This window comes from Dendroctonus ponderosae, unplaced genomic scaffold (genome assembly GCF_020466585.1).
Source record: "Dendroctonus ponderosae isolate FM_Combo_2020 unplaced genomic scaffold, Dpon_F_20191213v2 Dpon_F_20191213_6, whole genome shotgun sequence".
Classification (NCBI taxonomy): Eukaryota; Metazoa; Arthropoda; class Insecta; order Coleoptera; family Curculionidae; genus Dendroctonus; species Dendroctonus ponderosae.
Window position 1 is genome coordinate 9,077,405 of NW_026018814.1, and position 21,104 is coordinate 9,098,508.

Here is a 21,104-nt window from a genome sequence, read left to right on the forward strand (position 1 = left end):
AAAATTACATTTTGTTCCAAAAAGCACATTTTTGTGAATGAAAAACTAAAAAGTAATGCAAACACACACATCAATCGAGCAAAAAGACTCCATAAGTTCTGTTCAACTTGATAATAAAACTTAAAAGTCTAAATTAATCAGAACGAAAATATTTTACAGCAGAGGAAGTGAAAGTGGTTAGTTTTCCGATAACTCCACATTATGACAAAACGCGGAGATCAATTTAAATAAATATTTTAACTGTATTTTAACTGAGGACAAGGTTATAAACATGCTTTTAAACTCTTGAAAAAGAGTGATATTTACGTGGCAACTAAAAATACAGTGAAATTACAATAAAATAATCATAAAACCGAAATAGACAAATACAAAATTTTCGAAATTTGAATTTGAATTAAGAAATTGCTATATGGAAAAAACCTTGTTAATAAAGTGAGTTTATTAAAGACATTTTAAATGAAGGAAAAAATTTGAATTAATCTTTCCCCCTCAGTTATTCCACATTTTACTCCAGCACATTTTCCTTAAAGGGCAGCCAGCTTAGTGTTGATGAAAAAATCCCAGCCAGAGGTAAATTAAATCTTTTGATCGTCTTTTCTCAAACTTATGCCTCGCAGCCAAAAATAGGCAAATTTAATTAGAAACTGGAGAAATATTTGATTTGGGAACTTTTTGGTACATGCGGCTTTCGGTGATTAAATTGGGATTTAATTAAAATTCCGGATATCCTAAAAATATTCCAACCGATAAAACCCAATAACTATTTGCGAAACGAGAATGGTTTGAGTGGAAAGTTCGGCTTCAACTTCAAAAAAACTCAAATTGGCTTCGAAAAGAATTGGATTTAAATTAGATCTGCTTACAGGGGTAGTGCTATGGCCAAAGCAACAGAACCGATTTTTTTCCTAGCTCAACTTTTACATCGAATTGCATCAGCTTAGGAGTCATTTTTAATCACATCACTACTCCAAAGCCATTATACCTTTTTGCTATAATCGCCAAGAATAACAAAAAAATATTTGAAGAAAAAGGAAAACTTTCAGCATAAAATCTAATAAATTGTACATAATTTTTAATTTGTTCTGTTTGTTTTGTATAGGACCTTTTTGCATTAGATTTGTTTAAATGATGGCAAACGGAACGGGCACGTTCTCCTATTGAAAATAACGTTTACTAATAATAAAGTTCTTGCAAAATACAAGGCTGAAAAACCGTCTGCTCAACAAACACTCTAATTTGGTTTTTTCTATTTTGTTATTCCCACTAAATTCAATTGCAAATTTCCTACAGAAATCTTTGAGTGTCTTCACTTGGTAGATACTTTTGGAATTCTAAAACTCTCAGTCACAATTAATCACACCGACTGTAACGAATCGTTGTTTTCAAACGACTGAAGAGTTACATTCAAATATCCGGGCACCGACTTTTCATTAAAATATACAATACAAATGATAACTGCCCCCATTGTTTCATGCTGTTAGAAACGTGACTCATTTATCATTTTTCCAAAATCGGAAGTTTTGTCGTGCGCCGTCTTCTTTGGCACTCGAAAACTAATATTGCAAACTGTACTCCCTAGCCCGGTTTCCAACTTTAACAGATTAATCAAAAACTGAGTCGGGATTAATGCGTAATCGCTAAAATAAACGATTTTTGCAAATAGCGAATCGGAACGGAAACGAATTATTAAGTGGCAGGTGATAATGTGCAGTAGGCTCGGGATACATATCACGAATTAACTAACAAATGTGAATGGAGATTAATAGAGTTAGTAAAGCAATTTTGAAGCTGCTCCTAAGGAAATTTATTAAGAAGCCACTGTAACTTATTGTGTGAGTAACAAATTGAAAGTTAAACTGAAGCCAATGAAAGATTTGCTAGTTACTTAAAATGCAGCTTGCAGTATTTTCCAGCCATTAAGTTTTTTCCAAGTGGCCTTAATAATGAAAAACAAAATAATAGATGTCTGTGAAAATATCCCGTAAAAATGCAACAAAAGGCACTTTCGAATTAAAATAGCCACTGAAAATGTAATTTTCAAAAGTAACTTCAAACTCGCGTGCCTACTAAATGCAATGCTCACGTAAATATTAGGTATTTGGGAAGCTGCCGAAACTTGACGAATTTAAACAAACGAATTTTGCAATCAATACAGTTTGTTTGAGTTGTTCAGTGTTCAGTTGAAAATGCGTGCTAACGATTTTAAGCTACAGTAGACCCGCATTAATGTAAAGAAGCAGTACAGGAAACGTTTAAACATTTATATTACACAGGTTGATCACAATTTGCATCATTTATTAAATGTTTTAGTGCGAAATGCAAAGAGCACAAGTAATATTGTAAATAGAAATATACAAAAATATGAAAATGTAGTAACACTACGCAAATATACGTACATTACAAAAATACCTGTATATCAATGCGGTCTTTCATCCCCTGAGCTTATTAATATTATTCTAGTATTATTATTAATACTGTCATCTATAAATTTGGGAGCACATGGCTTAACTTCAATTTTTAACCCCTCCACAACTTCAGTTTTCAAACTGCTTTACAACCGTTTTATAAATTTTATTACCAGAAAATGTCACCAATAAGACCTAAACATTTTTGTAAGCAATAACAACGAAGCTAAGCAGTAAAGATGAACTCACTTTGCGCACAACATACGCATCTTTGCGAGGAAAGTGATGTAAAATTCGAGGCATTTTGAGAAACTTGATTTTTTGCAAAAATTGCCTTGAGAAATTAGCGGTGAAAAGCAAATTCACTTGCATGTTTTTTATGCTCAGTACCTACATTCTTTCCGACCTGAAATATCTTTAATATGCGTATATAATGTGTTTGGGACTATACTAAAAAATATATCTTCGACTAAAATCGTGACCGCTCAAAAGGCGCCTAAATTGACGCAGAAATGTTAATACATTGAGACAGAAGTGAAAATGATGGAAAATTCGAGGAATTTGGTGAGACTTTTCTGGAGAGATCTGAAAAACTTTTCTGTCGAAATAAAGTATGCATGACAAATGCAATTACTTAGAACATGAAGCTTCCGGCGTGTTTATGACTAAGCGCGTTGCATTACTCGCTTCCTTGAGCTTGAAGAATTGATACAAGGTTTGAAGTATTTTGAGAAACATTTTTTTAAATCCACCTTTACCTTTTAAGAAATTTTCGGTCAAAAATTAAAATTTAACATGCGTTTTTCGTGCTCAATAGATTCTTCCCGACGCAAGTTACTCTTTAGTATGCATATATATAATGTTTGGGTCTTTAATAAAAAAAGGCTAGAATTTAATAAAATTCGTTTAATTTTCTGACCTCACAAAAAGCGCTTAAATTGAGACAAAAATGTTGATTATTTCGGGTTTAAAGTGTATAGCCTGTTTTTCAATTCAGGCTCGTTACATTCCTCGCTTTCTTGTGATCAAAATGACCTAGAATTTGAGGCATTTTGAGAGACTAGACATTTTTTTGAAAAAATCCACCTCAACTTTCTAACAAATTAAAATTTCACATGCGTTGTTCAAGCCCAATAGATTCTTTCCGGATCTTTCTAATCTCTCTATAAGAAATACTCTTATACTATGGAAGACAAAACCGCTTAAAACCAGCTGCTTTTTAACAAGACAAAAAATGTGAATTATTTCACACATGAAGCTTCCAGCATGTTTTTCCATGAGCAAGATACATTTATCAGTTCCTTGGGCTGAAGCTGATGTAGAATTCAAAGCACTTTGAGAGACTTGGCATTATTCTTTAAAATGATCGTTACCCTTTCAGAAATTTCAGATTTATGTTTTTCGCCCTCAATGGATTATTTCCGACGTAAGAGCTGTCCCATACCTATGCATATATAAAGTGATTGAGTCTATACTAAGGAAGATGTCGTCGGGTAGAACTCGGGACCAATTAAAAACAGCCTAAATTAGGCAAAAAATTCCAATTATTTCGGATCTGAAACTTTTAGCGTGTTCTACAATGACCTCATCGTATTCCTCGCTTCTTTCACATAAAAATGATGTAAAATTCGAGGAATTTTGAGAGGCTTGAAATATTTTTTGAAAAAATCCACCTTTCCCGCTTAGTTAATATTCGGACAAAATTCAAAGTTACATCGAAAAGCTGAACTACACTAATTGCAAAAAAATGCTGTGAAAGTGAACGTATATGGAAAATTCTAAATATCAGATCAAATCCACAGATGCATACAACCAAATGTTTTTAAAGAAAAAACTGAACTAAATTGAATCAACTTACTTTAAAGCAACACCCAGAAAGCTAGATAAAAATGATCAGGCACAACAAAAGGGACACTAAAGAGTTACCCGATGGTATAAACGTATGTCGGTATGTATATTGCAACCGTTTTTAATTTTTCATTTATATTTTATTAATTTTTCAGTGGATCTTTGGATATCAAGTCGCATAATGCGCAGATTAAAAGCAGATTTTTGAATATTTTGTTCATACTATTCTCTAATTTTAACTTGGAAATGTATAAATGTTATTTTAGGTTTTCTGGGTGTAGACCCGCCTGGTAAAGCTACCAAAATGATGCATGTGAATTTCGCACCGTTAAACAACTCAATTAGCTCACAAACGACTATTAAAACATGTTGCTCGTCATAGTCATTAAGCTCTTGTAATGAGAGATCTGTAAGACATTCATTGATATCCAGGCAGGTCAAATTAAAAACTTTAATTTTGAAGCTCTTATGTTCCAGTTAAAACATGTTCCCTAAATGTCGCAAAAGCGTTAAGACTCAACTAAAATCCATGTTATTCAACATCAAAATGCAGCAACAACTGTGACAACCCGCAGGGGCATGAACCGGACTATAACCGATAGAGTTTCGGTTAATTAACTAGAGAACTAATTTAGCAAAAGTCTACTGTTGTGCTAGTTGCAGTCAAAAAGCAACGTGACAGTCTAATTACTAGTCCAAAAACACAAGATTTACGTTCACTTAGTGAAATAGCCGAGATAGCGTGCATAGTTGAAGTGTTCCAACAGTAAAGGCGGGTGACTAAATGTCTTCTAGTTTAACACCACACGATAAATATTTCGTCCTACCTAGTTCAAACTCAGATAAAACATCGCGTAGCCAGAATGCCAGTGGGACTGTTTTGCCACTAAAACCATTGTGCATGCCACATCGGATGGTTAATGTTTATACTTTTTGGGTCATTTACTTCTAACAGCACAATTGCGGAATTGCTTCAAAGAACGGAATTTGTTCCAGATCGAACAGGAAATAATCATATACATTAGTAAATGGGTATTGAGGTTGTCGTTCAAAGATCGGAAAATTTTGCTTTGAAACCAACGGAAACAATTACGCATTTTGTTAGTAAATCCTCTACATGAAAATCGATGATATGCTCGGAAATCGCTCCGAACCCACAATCGTTTTCAAGCATTTTAACCTAGATTTTCGGGCACGATTCTCGCTACGAACCGCAAGATTTCAGACACCTGGAAGTTAACCTATCCGATCATACTTCCAAAATCTCATACATAATCAATTTCAAAACAGTCATATATCGTGGAATATTGGCCGATCCCGAATTTATTTTCTTGCTCCCAGTTTACTCGGCTTGCTGAAAAATAAACATGGGAATTTATTCGGTTGGGTTCGAAAATATTATGTACGATATAACTGGGTAAACTCAGTTGGTTTATTTTGGACGGTGTATGACTAATGAAGTAGATTGTGATGAGGATATATTTAAGCATTTACCATTATTTAGCAGTTCAGTTTCCTGGTTATTCAACCAAATTTTCTGCTAATGACATACACATTTTCTGGGAGAACTAGAATATTACAGTAATTTCATCGTCAGTTGCATCAGCATCCTCAACACTGATCACCGACACGTATTAAAAGGGAACAAAATTAATAAATCTCTTAATGTTTAATTAGCCTGTTATAAGTTTCTATAGGTTCTATTTTTGAATTATTGATGGTTCCACATGTTGCTTAACATAAGAGTTGAAAGGCAGCTTTAGTGTCCTTTGCTATATGCATTGCACACTGTAAACCGTTTAATATGATCTAATTGATAGCCTGATATACGTACTAGCGTTAAAATCTATTTGAACAATTTTTATTTGGTGAATAATTATGTTATGAACTGTATGATTTCTATATCAAAATCGCGACTTTGTGTGCTTCTATCGTTTTCCTCTAAAGTTCCTCAAGGTGTCTCATATTACATCGACTGATGCTGTGTGAAAAATGTAATAAAACTTAATATACATTCTTACATTCATTCAATATAATTTCAGACTGTCAAATCAGACTCTGTCTGATTCTCCTTTGAATCAGGAGTGATCATTTTAAGCACAATGAAAAGAAATATTCCAATTTTAAAAACTGAGATGAAAGTTATAATGTTATGCAATAAAGACATTGTACAACTGAGGGTGTTGCTCGGATGTGTATAACTATTCATTTGTAAAACAAAATGATTAGTTAATTTGAGAATATTTGGATGTCCATCTATAAAATTAAGTTTACTTGAAGTATCTATTGATTTCATACTTTTAACTGCTGTTTACTGCTTACTAGAAGTCTACTGACAACATTTTCATCATTTGTATTATTAGCCACTGAGCGACCGAAGATACCTACTTCCTAAAATGATGATATTGCTCAGAAAAAGCTTTCCAATGGAGATGATACATTTTTTAAATACCATGGAGGAACTGAAGCAACTGACCATCAGAAGGGTCGTTTGTTTACAGAATGAAACTAAGAGCAGATTCAAATTGTTCCAAAGATGGAAAAAAGGCAAGGAACAAGGTATGAGGCACATTTTTTGATTAAATAGTTTTGCGAATAAACACAATTGTCATTATTGGTGTGAAAAAATCCACGTTAGAAAAATCGTTCCAGAAACGTTACAGCTTGGTGTGGTTTAGAAAGAAAATGCATTGTTAGTATTTTCAATATAAACCTGGCGTCCGGATCCTCAGAATATTGAGCGCTATCCACGGACATTTTTTATGCCCACAATTCGGGAAAATTGATTTGAAAAAGTTGTATCAACAAGATGGACCCACACGACATTTCGCTAGTGCCCACCATTACATTATTGGAAGAAAAGTTTAGTGAAACAACAATCTTCGGAAACACAACTGTTAGTTGGCCACTAAAAAGTTCTGATTTAGCTCCACTAGATTTTTCCTGCCGCTGCGATTTGAATTCGTTCGTCCATGAGAATAAATCTCGTATTATGGACGCATTGAAATTAAATATTGAACAGGGCATTGCTCAAATTAAAGCCGATTACTTAAGTGTAGACAGTCATCGACAATTAGGTACATTGAATCCGTACCTATAGCCGAAGGCGATGTGTACATTTGAATTATGTGTTATTCAGAGCATAAGTGGTATAACTTGTACAAACAAATCATAACAAAAAGTTTTACATTTATCTTAAATATTTTGTATTAAGTTCACATTAAAAACATATCGTCTTTATAGAAAAAATTTTTTATGTTCCGAAACTGGGCGCTCTGTTTAGGAACTATTGAAAGTTATGGGAAATTGTTTCGTCCAAAAATGCTCGATTAGTTAACTGGAAGCCTCTAGCCTACAGTAGTAAAATATTGAATCATTATGTAGTTTTTTTAGTTTATTTATATTTGCAGTATTTACTGATATAATTTCGGAAGCAAAAAGAAAATTAGTAAATGTAATCAAGTATCAAGTAATCAAATGCAAAAGTAAATCAAGTAGGTTTAAATCCTTTATGACACAGTTGCATTTTTGATTTATCATAATATAAGCAGTAAGTCCATAGGATTCAAATCAGGGCTGTGCGCAGACCAAGAGACTTTACGGTCTCTTTTAAAGGAGATACCATAAAAATATAATTTATATTAGGTAAAATTGCAATCTTTCGCATTTGAATCAATCATTTACATTTTTAAATAATTTAGTGTAGCGTGACTAAACAAGTCCAACCCATATTTCTTGGTGGCGTTATATTGTTATTCACTTTGTGAATAACAATACACAAGTATTTCGTAATGGGAATTGCATATTTATTCTTTAATATATGATTGTTGAAACAAGGTTTACAAGTCAAACATACGAACATACAACTGGACACGTCTAATCAAACCGAGAACTGTAAACTTTTTGCCTCAATTTAATATATCCGACAAAAGGCCAACATTTGGTCATGTTATTTCCGGATATCCAAGAAAATTCTGAATGGCGTTGAAGGCAGACCAAATATTACCCGAAAAGTTATGCATGTATTTTATAATGAAATTTTCAAAAACTGAGCAGCTAAAAGCTAGGAAGCGCCAACCAGTCCAAGTTAACACCTAGTTATTAAGTATTTCTGCATCATTTTACTTCTTTTTAAAGTGCGAATGGCTTTGGGGATTTGTATGCTTTATAATATGGCGCTTAGATACATTTGTACACTGCTCTGATCCACTTTCTCGCATTTATGAAGAATTCGGTTTAGTAACTCCAGACATTCAAATGTACAAGTCTTTAGTGGCGTGATAATGTTTTTAACTTCATGGCAAACCCGGAAGTTTGCATATGGAAGGCAGCAGATTTTTCCACTTAGTGTTCTAGTTCGTCTCTGCTAATTGTATTAACAACTGAAAATATCAATCCAAGCAACGAACTATCAACTTGTTGGAAATGATTGCAGTCTGTCCTAGATGGGACTAACATATGGCAATATTCGCTCCAGACGTCCGCGGAAATTAGGGGTGAAGTTATTGGGCAAATGAAGTAATCTTACCGGCAAAGAAGCTTTTTCCTCGACGGTGGTCTCCCCATTTGGTGGTACATGTCCGGCTTTGGCAAGGAGCCCCGCCGGCACCCGCACGGTGAGGCAGTCTGGAACGTCACCCCACTCACACGTGGTCTAAGCCAATGAAAACACTCACCCACGAGTCAGAGTGCGCCACTCAACATCAAGAATCCGAATAAGAAGAGCACTCGCCCGATCGCACTCGCCAGGACAGTATGATTAATGACAGTTCGCGTTTATCGGTCTTCAGCAGGGTGATTACAGGTGAACGAGAATAACGCGGCGTTTATACACGAACATGACCTTACAGAAATGGATTCCTCTATTGGCTATCGCACCCAATGTGAATAGAATTTTTGGATACGCATGAAGTATCTGTGGACTTCAGGTGAAGCGCCTGTTCTGGAAAGTGGAGGACGCGTGTCTCGTTGTTTGTGCGTGCAGTTACGAGCACCAATCTTCCAGAGGTTTTGTGTGCCACTGGCGCTCGACGCCGCTATCGAACGACGCCGACGCCAGCGCATGGCGCAGGGGCGGTACATTGGGGAAAGCATTTCTCTTAGAAAAAAGCATGTTTCTCATCCTCAAGTAATCTAGTTGGTTTTAAATTGCATTTGTGACCAGCCAATGCCTTTCTAAATATTCTTCTTTTGCACAAGCATTATTCAAGAAAAGTTGTTCAACAAGCCAAGAGCCCAATTAAGCATACTACAACATTTTTTGCGAGAAAACCTAAATAGGACTTAAATGTGAAGGTAATGTTATAGAGAAAAGCCCAAGTTCGCAAGTGGCAGTATAAATTGTGGTCTGAGTCTGCAACAAAGAAGTGAGCTTCTTTTTCTGTCGAGCGTGATTTTCAGTGGCAAAAATTGAAAGCGTTAAATATTTGGCCCGTTTTGTAGTGCTACTTTTTCCAAATATATTTACTGTTCTCCACTCTTCACAGATCACACAGATATTAACTCTTGTAGGATGTTTTTTGTATTCCTGCTGATCTATTGAACTGTACTCAAGTTTCGTTTAATAACATCTTCGCAGAGGGAACCGCCTTAGCCAGCTATTTAAAACCAAACAAGTCGTTCTTCTTCATTCGGATAACAGTTTAAGATTAAAGAGTTAAAGATTTCAACGTTCAAATCTTTGGGAAGCACACTCTATTCCGCTTCGCTATTTTAGCAAGATCCTCTTAAATGATTAGGGCTTCGCACTTTAGACCCTCATTAAAAAAAAATTCTTGAGATAGGTTTCACTTAACATTTTTCAACTGGTATTCATTTCTCTAATATACAAGGGATTAAAGGTGTTATGCCTTACAAACTAAATTGCCAGTACTTATTGAAACAAAACAAAACTTTTCCACAAAACTGTATAATGTTTGTTTTTTGCTTCCATAGTTTGTGGCTTAAAATTCCTGGACACGAGTATAATTAAAGTAAGAAAACATGGTGTTTGTTTTCAGTCTGATCAAGAAATATTTAATTTTAGTTTCACTGTTTCAAAGGTTTTTCATGGGCAGTGAAGCAGATGAGGTCCATTAAATTCAAATAAAATGTGACTGCAAAGTGATTATGGAAAAAGAGAAAAAATGTAATTAAAGTGTGTTTGTTGCAATATATAGCTGGGACGTATCAATATAAATGTCTCGTAATGATCACTTTGGGGCTGATAAATATGAGGATGAGGGAATAGAAAAAAACTCTTAGAAAAATGGCTATCAAAATTTCCGAGGACCGAGTGAGAAGTACTTATTCTACAATGCAAGCAATCGACTAGAGAAAGTGCACCCACATGCTAAAAATAGTTTTTAATCAAATGAATCTAAAACTGCCATTTTTCGATCAGAAGCGATGATCAAAAAGAAGCACTCTTCTACTGTTCATTTGTTTCACTTTTACGCACGGACTTTTACGCACATGTGTTGACGGATTGACAAACGCCGTCGTCGTTCGAAAAACGACACCTTTCGCCCTTGTATCGAAAACTACTATTGAATTTTGCTTCTCTTTCGAATAGAATTTTTGCCAAAAAACCTCTCAAAACCGCCTGAAATTTTCAACCAAGAAATCTTCCTCCTGTCTCAAACAGAAATGAGAAGGGTTTTTAATGCTCATTTCAGAAAAAATCGAGAAATTTGCAATCTTTGGATTGGGATCTATGGAAAATCTAACTATCCGTATGACAATAAGCTTACTCATTATTGAGCAACCATTATTATAACTAACACTTTTACGTTTTAAGGCTTTCATCTGTGTCAAAACGATAATATTTTTAATCGATAGTAATCTTTAATTCTCATTCAGAATATACCACCAAAATAATAATTGCATAATATTATACAAAACAATTTACAAAAGATTCAATAAATCAGTCTCTCAGCTCCTTCAAATGTAAAAAAAACACTATTTCACTTCAATCAATTAATTGTTGCTTGCCCTGGCATTTTATAAATTGTGATTTCAAATGCATTTTAGCTCATTTTTTGAGAAAAATACTCTTATTACTTGAGAGCTAAAAAATAACAAACTGACTAAACAGAAAGGAACACCTTGTCATCATGAAATAAATATAAAAAAGTAATTCAAACAACATAGTAGTGTTCAGCTATCACTTAATGAACTTGGCTCTTTAAACATACAAAATTCTGCAGTTAGTATTGCATCTAATGGTTTTTTTCTACTTTTTTATTTATACAGAGGGACTCAAAAGTTGTGGTACCAAGGCCAACTTTTTTAAAAATAAACCCTTCTTTTTGTAATTTATTTCCCAATATTTATCTTTAACGGAATTGGCGCCTGAAAATCGTATAATGAAGATCATCTTCCGGATATCGCACCTTTGGATTACTTCTTATGGGGTTATTCATATTCCAAGGTTTAAGTTAATCCAAGGCAGAACATCGAAGACGTAAAAACCTAAATTCGGCAGGAAATTACGAATACTGACAGGAAGGCATCATGTTCAAGGTAAGTTTGTACATGGGCTTAAGTAATCTCAAGAAATCAAAGGATGACAATTTAACTTTTTTATTGCTAATTTTATTTAGCTTATAAATTTACTTACGACTTAAAAAATCCCTACTCAAGCAACAAGCCTTATGTGAAATTTCTTAATACATGTTCTGTTCCTTTTCTGTAATTTAAATTGTCAAAACTCTGCAACTAATTTGAGAAATTAAAAAGGTAGAAAGCATTTAGAATCAAGATTTTCGCATAAATCTGATCACGTCGCACATCGAAGCAAAATAGACGAATGAAGCTGTATATGGAGGAAAAATCAGAGCGAGGCAACACCAGCAGGCCAAGAGAAGTAGCATTGAGAAAAAAATAATTTAATGTGTAAAATATAATAGCCATTTTTGTAAATAGTCATTCAGCCGGAAGTAGTTTGCAATCAAAACTACTTAAACTGAAGAGTATAATCCCGTTCCTGTCGAGTATAAAGAACAACAGGTTTGTAATCGATTATTCGGCATATAGCTTGGGCAGGCTCTAAACTTCGCCGTCACTGGATGGAAACGCTCTATCGCCATCACCTACGCCTGCTACCTGCTGCTTGCACGACACACGCGTGCTGCCACTATTCCAGATTATTGTTTTTCAACAGTGCCGCCGCCACTCAAAAGAAATCACAGATGCGAATGGCAGAAAATATTTAAATTATCACGACAGTTAATAAATGAGCCCCTATATTTGAAAGGTGAAGGCTAAAAGCAGTGGTGGTGCCGCTGTGAGATATGGGGAGTGCTGTGGGCAGATTTATGGCAGTAGGGCAAAATTAATGGGCCTGAGAGTATTTGGAGGAAAAATCGAGCTGAAAACGATCGAGAATGAGGACACTGGGGAGGTGAATCGGCCAAGTTGAACGACGTTCTTTCGTCTATTTGAAGTTGTGGATGGAGATTAATTACGTTGAAATAACTCAGCTATTTTTGTATCACTCGTTTCCTATTAGGATTATTTGTATTCAAAATTAAATAGGACCAACCAAAGATAGACAGAAATACATTTTCAAGGCACAACTACACCAGAATATTTGAGGCCCCGACATATCAGGTATAAATTATTGCAAGAACGAAAGGAAAAATCCTTTGCAGATTTTAGGTCTCCATCTTAAGACTGCTCTATCTTAGTTTTAAATTTCTGAAAAACAAAAAATTTGCAATGAAATATTGCTAAATTAAGTTGGACAAACCACAGGCCAAATTTCAGGAAAGAAATCGCTATTTTTTCAAAATGAAATTGAACATTCCGATCCTATCCAAAAGTATTGTAGACCGAAGTAGACCTATTTGCAAAAACCAAAAATCAAATTAAAAAATTACAGCAAGCTGCTTAGGTTTAAAAATAATCTCTGACTCGTTTGTAAAACAAATGTAAAAGCATATCTATCGGATCTTTCAAACGACTCTTCTTACGAGAATTTAGATTTTAGATTAATAAGATACTTTCAACTGTAGTTACTTCCTTTATAAATATTGATATCAATTGCTCAACACAAACGGCACTATAACTTCTTCTCTATAAAAGAAACTCAGCTAGTTCTGGCACATTCAGTTAGTTTAAATTAAGACATAAAGATTGCACAAGAGCCTTAATTGCAAACATTAAGAAACTCTAAGAAAAACTAATTGTACCTACTTTTTAAAAAAATATGCTCTAAAATGAGACCGTCTTTGAGCGCCGGCAAGCCGTAGAAAATTCATAAAATAAAATGCAAAAGCCATTCTAAAATAAGAAAAATTAATTTCATTTGCGTTACCTTTAGGATTAAGACCGATCCTGTAATTCAGCGCTCTATTCATCAAGTTCTTTGACAAAGTTTTCCTTCATTAAAGCGGCTTAATTATTAGAGCTCAAGGTATTTTACATATTTAACAATTTCACGTTTATAGAGAAAGGGAAGCAGAGAACTAGCTATATAACTACGTATAAAGTAAGCAGATAAGTTGAATAGATCCTTCGGTACTGTCGAGCTACCGCGGAGGAAAATTTGCATTCGTAATTGAAAATTGTCCGGAATCATTTAGAAAATCTAAAATACGGTTATCTCAGCTAACAAAACATTTACGAACGCTCTCTCGTTTGCATATCGTTAACTTCGGATGTAAGAATTAAAGCGACATTCATTTAAGACGCTGCTATTAAACGATGCTTCTTGCTGCGACAAACTTTATTTTAATTATTTCTTTTATTACGTGACGGATCCGGGTTACACATTTATAGGCCAAAAATATGTTTTGAGTAGCTAAAGTGGTGAAAGAAGTTATTAGAGTGGCAGGGAAAAAGCAGCTGAGCCGAAAAACTTGGAAAATCGCCACTGGTTAAAGCAAGTTAAAAGTAATGCAAGGTAGAAACATTTGGTATCTGGTCCGAGTAAATTTTGAGCAAGTCTCAGCTCTGAGATTTTTTAAATATTAAATATTTGGCGATGTAAGTTTCAACAGCAGCCCCCATCTGGGAGCTGCGACTGAAATTACAAACTTGGCCAATAATTCGTCGCCTTTTTCGAGTTTTGTAAATTTCATGATCAGCCCTTAGTGAGGTGAGAAGGTTTTCAAAAAACTAGATGTTTTTTCGTATAAAACCACCGTAAGCTGAACAATTTGAAAAGTGAGTTCGAAAACTCGTACAACTTCGATTTCTGCTCTTGATTTGACGGGTGTTGAGGAAAATAGTGTGGAGGATTGAAAAAAATATATTTTTGACTAAAATACGACCGTAACGTCCGGCGTTTTTAACCATTTATCACGTTGTGTTCAACAGCTCAATATTTCTACTTTAACGGGTATTTTTTATATATAAATCTGCCATTAATCGCCAAAAACACACTTTATTAATTACATCCTGCCGTTGTTCTAGCATCCTCATTGCTGCTTTTTTCAGATTTTTTTATTTCTGAAATCCGTTTTTAACTCGACTTAATTCGAGGCCAAGAAGGTCAAGATTTTCCAAAAAAAAAAAACATTTTTTTTAAACTGTAAACAGATGTTATGGTTTACAACTTCCACCTTGGAAAACTGCGTTCAAAATTCAAAGTTCTGATTTAATAATGTCTTAAAAATTTCAAAAACAACCCCTAGAAATCGGTACGTTTTAAAGTGAAGAATTTTGTTGTGAAAAGAGTTTGGACGGTTCGCCATAATTCCATTTTCTTTACAAACTTCTGACACCCAACGACGGCGTATGGAAACACGATATCTCTACTTTGACTAGTTTTGTTTTAATTTAAACATAAGTCGTTATTTCGACCTGTTTTGATATGAACAGTATAGAAGGGTTCAAAACCAAATTTTTCCTGTTTAATTCGACAGTAGTTCCAACATCCTTGCAAACCTCCGGCACCCTTCCTCCAAACTTAGTTCAGATCTTTTGAGATTGAAAATCTGCTCTTAACAGCTCTTGATCCAAGTTGAAGAGTGTAAAAGGTCTCAGAAAACAAACTTTCGCAAAATATGCACTTCATTTCATCAGCGTCTTTAGACACTTATGAGAAACTTTCCAGGATATGACCGGCTGCAATTTCAGCTCCTTTAGAAACTTTAGTAACGCGCATTGGAAAACTGCCTGCCTGTAGAAAAATCGAAATAACCGCCTCACAGAATTTTTTAAAATGTTTAAATTGGCCTTTAATTGGACTCATTGCAGTAGTAAATCAAAATCAGGGGATTCAAAGCAATAGTTGTTCTGTGAAATTATCTATAGAGACAAGGATCTTTTCCAGTCAGCAATAATAAGATAGTCAAGAGACCAGGACGTCCTACATTGAAACAATCAATTTTTACATTTTCATCTTTCTTCTATTGCAAAAAGTAACTTTTTTAATACATCATAACGACTTTAGGGGCTGAAGTACAGACTACAAAAGAAGACAAGGAATCACGTCTCAATGGCGACGCCTGCAATCCAAAAAATCGCGCAAATAAGGATATGTGGTGACAATTACTTCAGCTGATGCATCACAATGTTATCAAAAAACGCATAATTATCTCATATCAGAATTAGACTGCTGTTTGACAACTATTTGTTTTTATGATGTATCTTCCTATCTGCGTGTAATTGTTATTATATTCTTTTCCTTCCTGGGTTTCAGTCTAAGTGTGAAATAAAAATTTGTTTTTATTTCAAATATTTGAATTTCCCTCGAATTGTTAAGTGTTTTTTGTACTCCCCATTATCTCACACTTTTGCAGTTTTCAGATTCCAATTTTCAATCACCCCATGCTTGATTTGTCAAGAAGAACTACTCATTACTTTCATAGACCAATAATAGACGCAATCTAACCTTTGGAAAAATATTAGGAAATTTTATTAACCGAAAGTTAGTTCCATTAACCGAAAAACAAAGCTCAAAGCAACCTATAGAAATGTGTTCTATTGACAAACTGCACCATGCCAAAGCAAACGAAACAGCGGTTCTTCAGTTTTATTCAAAAAGAGTCGCAGTTCTAATCGCTGCGAAATAAATTGCAAACTCCGAGGCTCCATTATGCCGGCTAAGTGGTGTGTGCAAGACGTATGAAGTGACACATCGCAAAAAGTTTAACTTTTATATTGACTTCCGTAGATTTCTAAGCTGTCGCTCTAAAGTTTAAGGAAGCCAGGACCTGGATAGGAAATGTGCTGAAATAGAGTTATGTCTGGCAGTAAATAACGCATTGAGCAATATTGTAGACAAATGCAAACAGTTATTTAATTTAGAAAAAGTCATTAGATATTTGGCAATATTACAAGCAAATGAACTAAAACGGACCATTCCAGTTAAACATATACTTCGCATATTTTCTGGTTATTTCCTAAAAAGCCGGTTTGTCTTATGCGCACTGAAACTGATTTTCCGGATAAAATCAACCACCCAAACGATAATAAATAGATAGGCGATTTATACTGTGTTTGGGACGACAATAAATAGCATTTTGTGGGCCACACATTACGACCATAAAGTTAAAAATGCATTTCTGATTACTGCATTACCCAAGTTGGAAACTCTCCAGCGGTCTTCTCTTCCGCTCCATTTGCTATATTGGTAATGTGTTATTCACAGAAACCGAAGCCGTCGGCTTGAAAATATTTACGATAAAGGTAATGCATTGTTTTAGGTAGATGTCGATTTTCGTTTTAAAAAAGGCATGGATGTACTAAACAAAAGCACTTTACCGGGAAATAGCCCCGTATTTGCTTTGGCTGGAATTAAGATTGTTAGTTTCGCGTGAGAGCACGGCCTTCAGCCAAGAAAATCCACTTAGATTAAGGTCAGAATAAGCGCAAACTGCGGTACACAATTAAGCAAGTCAAATCGAAAAACACTCTTCTACTCGAGCAAGGATAGAACGAGAAAGCAGAATTTTATGAAAACAACCTGGAAAACAAGTCCCGCAAGAACCTTTTATCTCTCGTTTAAATTTAGAAAAAAAGAAATTCAATAGAGACGCAATAGTGCAACTTCTCGGAAAAACGCTGCTGTTGCAAATGGGTCACGTCAGAACAAGTAAACAACGATGTTAGATGCGGCAATTTCCATCCAGGGAATAGATTCAAGCTTGTGGTAATGTCAGTTTGCCTGCCAGTTCCTGGCAAATAAAAATTTGAAAAGTCGAGGAAAGCGAACCACCACAAATAAACACTTGCGCAATTATAAAACTCCTTTTCTTAATCTACTTCAACTATATATAAAATGCGAAAGAAGTCGTAATAGCTTCTATTCATCTCTGGATTCCATTAAAAGCTAAATTTAAAAGAATAATGAAGTAAGGCCTTGCAAATACGTAGGAACGTAAGTCAAGCACTGCCTTGTTAAATTTGTACAGATTCTGCTATTATTCTTGAGGAAAATGGGTATTCTTAATTGTAACGATGTAATCTAAACCGCCAAGTGAAAGCGGGGCTATTCGCTAAACGCTTTTCATTCAGTTTCAATTTATCGTTGTGATATTTCGATTCACAGCACAGTACATGTGTTTTACGGCATGGCTCAATATTGACGACAAGCTCATCAAACTACAATATACATAACGTCATAACGTGAAGTTGGGCCGTTTAGTGCAAAAAATTTGAATGTAAAAACTCATTCATTGCTTCAGGAATTCCGTAGAAAATTTAAATGCTAAAACTTTCACATCTCAACTGACGAAAGTACCGATTTTATAACTCAATCAAAAAAACTACCCCTTTTCTTCCATTTGCTTTTTAATTTGATCTTTAAAAAAATATTTCAATTTTTGTTGAGAATAATTGCTTTTCACAAAATTTTCTAAATTTCCTACACACCCCCAGTCAATAAGAATGAACCGACATAAGACACTGAAATATTTTTTAATCTTCTCATAAAAAAGTTAAACGAAAAAGCACTCCTTTTTTAAATTAGCAGTTAATTGAAAATGGAATTTGACTCAGAAACACAATTATACCCACTGATTAGTTGTTAACGCTTACTGTAAGTGAAAAGCAAGTAATTTGGACCAATTAAATTATTTCGATTACCACAGGCTTTATACATTTATTATTTCAGCAGCTTTTCACTGAAGATTTCAGTTAATTGAATTATCTGCAAATAATATTTTGATTAGCTAATTGATCCAAGCTAGACTTGGATTGTGATTATTTGAGAAAAGGTCAGAACCACTTTAATAAACACAAAAATTGGGAAAAAATAACAAAAAGCTGACACAAACACAGCAACGTAATGTACAAACAACAAAGTGAACAAAATGGAAAAATAGATTCAGGAAACATCAAGAAAATAGGCGCTATTCCAGAAAATATCTTCCTGTACTTATTATTTTCAAAAGTGTTTATGTTTAAGTGTTTTGTAATTGTAATGCTTAACTTACAGAACTCATGAGCACAAAATGAGCTGAAAATAGAGGTGGGATAAACGGTTATTTTTTTGTAACAAGGTTACAACGTTCCAGTTCACGTTGGTAATAGGTTCAAAACGGGGTTCCAAAAGGAACATGTTCCTTGTAAAAATTTTCATTAAACATGCGCAATGATGATGATGATGGTAGAAGTAGTAATGACAAGCAATGATTTAGTTTATTAAAAGAATATTTTCTAACTAAAGCTCTTAGATAAAATAAAATATTCTAAAATAAAAGACAAAACATGGGTCAGAAGTACCTGCTTAAAGAACAAAAGAACTGATAATAAACTAGATAAAATATATAAATAAAAACCGATTAAATAAAATATACGCTTTATTTGAAAWWWWTTTWAAAAATCTAATTTTTATTTAAAAATTAATTAACGTTTAAAATAAAATTCTTTKCAGATACTTTTTACTGAGTTCGAAGTATTACCCGAGTAAATTTTGGTACCACCAAAAAATAATTTAAAAAAATAAGTCGACCTTATTCGTGCTGCTGCTTCGAAGTGCGCTCAACTGTTTCGGTTTTATGAGACGGTTCCAAAAAACGCTTTAAATTGGCAAACGCCTGCAGCTAGATAGATGATGCTCGACGGTGTCGCATCGGTTCTGTGCTGTTCCGAACGGCTTTTTCGGGTTTATGAGACGGTTCCAAAAACAACCGGTTAAATCTGCTAGCTGTAACTACGATTTCAGGTTACMCGTTTGTAACAACGTTATTTTAGCGGTTACATTAAATACCGACCATCCCTAGCTGAAGATAATTTAAAATAATTTCTCCTGAAAAATTAGTGTTTCTCTAACCAACGAACCAACGAACCATTGAAAATCGAGAATTTGTACCTGTACTTTCCTCGATAAAAAATGGAGCAATTGTAAAGCCACTTGCTGCCAAAAAACCACAAAACTAAAAATATCTGAAAACCGCAATGTTCCTAATAGAAAACTATTCCGTAAGTCTGTCAAGGCAAAAGAAAAGCATAAATATAAATTCATTTTGAACCATCAAGTTTTTTTAACGCTTACAGCTTTTAACGATCAGAAGCGTATCAACGAAATAACTGAACCAAAGAAATTCGAACAAGTTTAAATCATTAGAACCAATAAAGATTTTCGCATCGTTTGCCAGAAGCAAATCAGTTTTTTCTCGGCAGCTTATGAATAACATAAGCAACACAAACATTCTAAATTTGTTCCCCGTTTGCCAAAGAAAAAGTTTCGATTCAATCGAAGCACTAACTCCCGCCATTAACTTCAGAAAAACTGAACTTTACACTCGTGTTACGATTGCCATTAGTTAATGTAAAATATTCACCGAAATTCTGGCAGCTTTCGGCTTAAAATGAGTCCTTAGATCTCCCGCAACTTTGTTTGGTAACTTAGCAATACATCACTGCTTATTAAAGCACAAATTGCCCGATTATTTACATGAATGGCTGCATTATTCAAGCGCATTATCGCACTATCGATTTGTAATAAATACTACTGGACCAAGTGAATAACATCACAAAACTGCACTATCCAATGCGAAATGTTGCAGCCAATTAGCTAATTGCCCCATAATTATTGCATGTCATAACCGTTCATATGATATAGGAAGTTCCTGTGACAATCCGACCACATAAAAATCTGATAGACGCTAACTGTACCTGAGAAAGTGTGATAAACAATCGGAAAACTGACTAGGTGTATTTTATACTGAATGTATGCCGTATGGATATTAAGCTATTTCCATGCAAAGTAGCGGGATAAGTCCTATACCGAGTTTTCCAGGTATATTTAGAGAAAACTTCACTATCTCCGGGATAAATAACTATTCTATATGGTTATGCTAAATAGAAAGATCGAAGTTGAATTTCATATGGCGCAGTTCTCAGACACTATATTTAAATAAATTTAAGTTTACCATTTTTATATTTTCTGCTGCTTCAGCTTGGGGTCTTTGGGTTATTCGACCGAGAGCTATAACTTTGAATTTTGCAATTTGAGTAAACTAGTTCAGATACTCGATATATGGTATTCTAAATAAAATCTATGAAAAGGAGTTTTTCATTTTCAAACGCGTTCAGCTTCCTCGGACGCTTGAATTGGACACAGTTACAGTTATAATTTGGGGGAATGTAGATGCATTTTGTAACACATGAAGCGTCAAATTAAATAACACATGTACAATTCAAGATTTTCACTAATTTAAGACACAGTCAAGTAGAATACGGAAAGCACAGTGTGTGGATAAAAAATTGCTCGACAACGCAATTCAGGTGAAGTCCCCAAAAATTGAGTTAAATATTGAATACCCAATACTTGATTCAAGCCTAATATCCGGGTTAAAAATACGCTAATGTAACCAACCAACTATAGAAGATACAAACAATGTAAGTATTTAGTTACTATGGAACGAAAGAATCAGAATCGCTTTTCAAAACCTTTGCTCATGGAAAGGTAGATAT

The 21,104-nt window shown here is 34.4% G+C and overlaps 1 protein-coding gene across 2 annotated transcripts in view; it reads right to left on the reverse strand.

Annotated features, from left to right (window-relative positions):
* The window catches only part of LOC109544945, a 215,385-nt gene that overhangs the window by 151,152 nt on the left and 43,129 nt on the right, over positions 1–21,104 (reverse strand). The window contains exon 1 of one of the 2 annotated variants that reach the window (XM_048667192.1): positions 8,782–9,262. The exons of the other annotated variant lie outside the window; for it this stretch is intronic. The gene's annotated coding sequence lies outside the window, so the exon portion shown is untranslated. Of the gene's footprint in view, positions 1–8,781; positions 9,263–21,104 lie in introns of those variants that run through there. 2 annotated transcript variants of the gene reach the window in all.